The 5,752-nt window shown below is 44.6% G+C and overlaps 1 non-coding gene across 1 annotated transcript; it reads right to left on the bottom strand.

The window, feature by feature from the left end:
* Positions 1 to 240: 240 nt before the first annotated feature.
* On the bottom strand, positions 241 to 314 carry trnac-aca (transfer RNA cysteine (anticodon ACA)). The gene has a single exon. It is a non-coding gene; the product is annotated as a tRNA-Cys (tRNA).
* Positions 315 to 5,752: the final 5,438 nt, after the last annotated feature.

Genomic DNA, 5,752 nt, shown 5'->3' with positions numbered 1-5,752 from the left:
CTATCTATCTCCTTCTTAAATATATTCAGTGACTTGGCCTCCACAGCCTTCTGTGGTAGAGAATTCCACAGGGAGTGAAGAAATTTCTCTTCACCTCAGTCCTAAATGTCCTACCCCATATCCTGAGACTGTGATCCCCCTTGTTCTAGACCCCCCCAGCCAGGGGATACATCCTCCCTGCATCCAGTCTGTCTAGCCCTGTCAGAATTTTGTATGTTTCAATGAGATTAAATGGTAATGAGGGGGCACCTGGATTTGGAACCAGGGATCTCTATGATCTGTAGTCAAATGCTCTACCACTGAGCTATACCCCCAGAACAATACAAATGGTAGCGCTATATTTCAGTTGCCAGGTTCTCGTCAGAGAGCAATAAAGTCAAGCTGCAGGAGAAGCCTCTTCCCCGAGCTGGCGTTACATAGCATTTTGGGTTGGCACAGGTTGTAGCTATCTGCAGCTGGCAGAAAGCTGCATTTCAGACGCGCTCAGCCAGTCCAACAATCCCCTGGGGAATTTCTCACCCAGTCTGTTGAACATTAAAAATTAGCTGCACACATGCACAGAGCTCCATTATCACTGAGCCTGGGTCTGGTCAGATTCCAGTCAGTGTGCACCAGAGGGTCTGCTGACTGCACTGGTGGATACTGGTCTCAGTTTGCTCGCTACAAGAAAACTGCAGCCACAATTCTGCCCATTTATTTAATCACCAGAGAAAGACAGAAGGAAAACATTTAAGATAAAAATGTGAAATTCCTTACAGATGACTGAAATCTCATATGCATGTGTTAATCAAAATTTCTCTCATGGTACAAAATAAGAACTCGTTAACATTTCACTGACTAGGTACAATGAATGATTTTCCAATACTCAGCTTTTCTTATCTTGTACAGATTGTTTATTTGAAATTCACGGACTTCAGTACATGAAGTTAATGTGTGACAAACAAAAAATGTGTAGGGCTAAATAGCATTGGGGGGAAATCCTACACAAATCTGTTAAACCTCATCTAATCTTAGACCTTATATGTATACTTTCCTTCTGTAGAATCAATCTAATGTCTGCATAAGTCGTTACAGGAACACTTCCACCGATTGTAGGTTTCATTCCTGAGTAAGTTTGGAGCCAGTGCCATATCAACTCACCTTCTGTTCTGAGGCACCCATCGCTGCCTCCTTATAAACAGCGACCCCATTTGCACTATCCACCTCTCTTTCTGATCTTCCTACCTAGAACACCTACTGAGGGCTAACCCCATCAATCTCCACCCCATCCCACCTACCACTTCTCTCTAGAATGACTGTTCAAGCCCCTTGCCATCCTGACTTTGACTGAAACTTGGCTCATGTGCAGCAGGGCCATGCCTGTTTTTGAAGCCTCTCTACCTGGTTCTACTTTCCACCAACTGTCCCGCCCAAACCTCTGAGGTGGTGGCGAGGCCCTTATCTCTTGCCCATGCTCTTCTGGCACCTTCTCCGCCTTTGAGCCCCTCATCCCATTCTTTCCCTCTTGCCTCTCCTTTAATGACAATCCTGCCATATCATTCGTAATCAACCAGGTAACAAATTAAACTATCTCTCCCTTTCTATGACCTCCTTTGGGAAACTAGCACAGATGGTGGCAGGGTTTCTGTGCAGTTCAAAGATGGGTTAGAAACATAGAAACATAGAAGATAGGAGCAGGAGTAGGCCATTCGGCCCCTCGAGCCTGCTCCGCCATTCAATGCGATCATGGCTGATCATCCAAACTCAGTACCCTGTCCCTGCCTTCTTCCCATATCCCTTGATCCCTTTAGCCATAAGAAATATGTCTAACTCCTTCTTGAATATATTTACTGAATTGGCCTCAACTGCCTTCTGTGGTAGAGAATTCCACAGGTTCACCACTCTCTGGGTGAAGAAATTCCTCCTCATCTCAGTCCTAAATGGCTTACCCCTTATCCTTAGACTGGGACCCCTGGGTCTGGACTCCCCCGCCATCAGGAACATCCTTCCTGCATCTAGTCTGTCTAGTCCTGTTAGAATTTTATAAGTTTCAATGAGATCCCCTCTGATTCTTCTAAAACCAGCGAGTATAAGCCCAATTGACCCAATCACTCCTTATACGTCATTCCTGCCATCCCAGGTATCAGTCTGGTGAACCTTCGCTGCACTCCCTCCATGGCAAGAACATCCTTCCTCAGTTAAGGCAACCAAAACTGCACACAATACTCAAGGTGTGGTCTCACCAAGGCCCTGTACAACTGCAGCAAAACATCCTTGCTCCTGTACTCGAATCCTCTCGCTGTGAAGGCCAACATACCATTTGCCTTCTTAACCGCCTGCTGCACCTGCATGCTTACCTTCAGCGACTGGTGCACAAGGACACCCAGGTCTCGTTGCACTTCCCCTTCTCCCAATCTATTGCCGTTCAGATAATAATCTGCCTTCCTGTTTTTGCCACCGAAGTGGATAACCTCGCATTTATCCACATTATGCTGCATTTGCCATGCATCTGCCCAATCACCCAACCTGTCCAAATCATACTGGAGTTTCTCGGCATCCTCCTCACAGCACACACGCCCACCCAGCTTTGTGTCGTCTGCAAACTTGGAGATATTCCTCGTCTAGATCATTAATATATATTGTGAATAGCTGGGGTCCTAGGACCGATCCCTGCGATACCCCACTAGTCACTGCCTGCCACTCGGAAAAAGACCCATTTATTCCAACTCTTTGCTTCCTGTCTGCCAACCAGTTCTCTATCCAAGTCAGTACCTTGCCCCCAATCCCATGTGCCTTAACTTTACACGCTAATCTCTTATGCGGGACCTTATCAAAAGCCTTCTGAAAGTCCAAATACACCACATCCACTGGTTCTCCCTTATCTATTTTACCAGTTACATCCTCAAAAAATTCCAGTAGATTAGTCAAGCACGATTTACCTTTTGTAAATCCATGTTGACTTTGTCCGATCCTGTCACTGTTTTCCAAGTGCTCTGCTATTACATCTTTTATAATGGACTCTAGCATTTTCCCCACTACCGATGTCAGGCTTACCGGTCTATAATTCCCCATTTTCTCTCTACCACCTTTTTTGAACAGTGGGGTAACATTAGCTACCCTCCAATCCATGGGAACTGTTCCAGAGTCTATAGAATTTTGGAAGATGACCAGCAATGCATCTACTATTTCTAGGGCCACTTCCTTAAGTACCCTAGGATGTAGGTAAACAGGCCCTGGGGATTTATCGGCCTTCAATCCCATCAATTTCCCTAACACCATTTCCCTACAAATACTGATTTCATTCAGTTCCTCCCTCTCATTAAACCCTATGTTCCCCGACATCTCTGGGAGGTTATTTGTGTCCTCCTTTGTGAAGATAGAACCAAAGTATGTATTTAATTGGTCTGCCATTTCTTTGTTCCCCATTATAAATTCCCCTGATTCTGACTGCAAGGGAGCTACGCTTGACTTCACCAATCTTTTTCTCTTCACATATCTATAAAAGCTTTTACAGTCAGTTTTTATGTTCCCTGAAAGCTTACTCTCATACTCTATTTTCCCCCTCTTAATTAATCCCTTTGTCCTCCTTTGCTGAATCCTAAACTGCTCCCAATCAAAGGTTTGCTGCTTTTTCTGGCCAATTTATATGTCCTCTCCTTGGATCTTATGCTATCCCTAATTTCCCTTGTTAGCCACGGTTGAGTCACTTTTTTGTGTTTTATTTTTATGCTAAACAGGGATGAACAAATTCTGTAGTTCATCCATGTGATCTTTGAATGTTTGCCATTGCCTATCCACCGTCAACCCTTTGAGTAACATTCCCCAATCAATCCTACCTAACTCGCGCCTCATACCATCGTAGATTCCTTTATTTAAATTCAGGACCTTAGTCTCTGAGTCAACTACTTCACTCTCCATCTTAATGAAGAATTCTATCATATTATGATCGCTCTGCCCCAAGGAGCCTCGCACAACAAGATTGCCAATTAATCCTTTCTCATTACATAATACCCAGTCTAAGATGGCCTGATCTCTAGTTGGTTCCTCGACATATTGGTCCAGGAAACCATCCCGTATACACTCCAGGAATTCCTCCTCCACAGTATTGTTACGAATTTGGTTGGCCAAATCTATATGTAGATTAAAGTCACCCATGATAACTGCTGTGCACTTATTGCACGCGTCTCTAATTTCCCGTTTAATGCCATCCCCAATCTCCGCATTACTGTTTGAGGGTCTGTATACCACTGACACTAACGTTTTCTGCCCCATGGTATTTCTCAGCTCTACCCATACAGATTCCACATCATCAGAGCTAATATCCTTCCTTACAATTGTGTTAATCCCCTCTTTAACCAGCAATGCTACCCCACCTCCTTTTCCTTTTTGCCTATCTTTCCTGAATATTGAATACCCCTGGATGTTGAGTTCCCAGCCTTGGTCACCCTGGAGCCATGTTTCTGTAATCCCAATCATATCATATCTGTTTACCTGTGGTAAACCACTGTTTGTATTCCACTGTGTACATGCCTGGACATGCCTCGGCTGACTCCTCCCACAAGTCCTAGTATAAAGGTGACTGCTCCCCAGCCCTTTGTATTTCTGGACCGGTCGACCACTCAAGGCAGACCTTCATTCTTTTGTTAATAAAAGCCTTTAGTTACTCTCTTAACTCTCAGTCTTTTATGAGTAATTGATAGCGCATCATTACCTCTATTTGCGCAGCTAATTCATCCACCTTATTACGAATTCTCCTCGCATTAAGACACAAAGCCTTCAGGCTTGTTTTTTTTAACACTCTTAGACCTTTTAGAATTATTATTTACTGTGGCCATGTTTGATTTAAACCCTTGGTTTCTCTGACTGCCACCTTTGCTTTTCTCCTTCCTGTCTTTTGCTTCTATCCTTGTTTCCCTTTCCTTTGTCTCCCTGCACAGGTTCCCAACCCCCTGCCATTTTAGTTTAAACCCTCCCCCAGAGCACTAGCAAACACTCCCCCTAGGACATCGGTCCCAGTCCTGCCCAGGTGCAAACCGTCCAGTTTGTACTTGTCCCACCTCCCCCAGAACCGGTTCCAATGTCCCAGGAATTTGAATCCCTCCCCCTTGCACCATTCCTGTAGACACGTATTCATCTGAAATATCCTTCTATTTCTACTCTGACTAGCACGTGGCACTGCTAGCAATCCTTAGATTACTACCTTTGAGGTCCTATTTTTAACAATATCCACCTCCTGCAAGCTAGACTGGAGCTTCCATTATGCTCACGTTGTTGTAACTCAGATTCTAGAAGATTAGCATCTGAGAGCTGGGCTCTGAGCATTGGTACTGCTAAATCTGTCTACCTTGTCTCATCAACAGGCTCATAGATCTAGTTTGTCAAGTGTCTAACAAAGATATCAGATTCAGCTCCCAACCAAAACTTCATTTCCTTACCATCCCACTGCCAAGCTATTTGCTTAGATTGAACCAGATGGTGCACAATCTTGGTTTTCTGGTCAACCTACAGCTAAGCTTTGAGCTCCACACTTCACCAACTCTGCTTAATTCCACGTCTGCAACATTGTCTGCCTCCGCCCTTATCTCATGCCCATCTCTGCTGAAAGCGTTATCCACTGGAGACTCAGCTCCTCCAATGCCCTTCTAGATAACCTTCTGAGCTTCACCCTTCACAAATTCCCACCCTTCCAAAACTGCTGTCCACATCCTGTTCCACATCCCATTCATCCATCTCCATTGATCTCAACACATCTAGCTCAAAATACTCATCCTCA

This window comes from Somniosus microcephalus, chromosome 24 (genome assembly GCF_052327205.1).
Source record: "Somniosus microcephalus isolate GS21.2 chromosome 24, FLI_Smic_1.0, whole genome shotgun sequence".
NCBI classification, from domain to species: Eukaryota; Metazoa; Chordata; class Chondrichthyes; order Squaliformes; family Somniosidae; genus Somniosus; species Somniosus microcephalus.
Note: the sequence above shows the minus strand (reverse complement) of the source record. Positions and strands in the feature narration are given on the sequence as shown.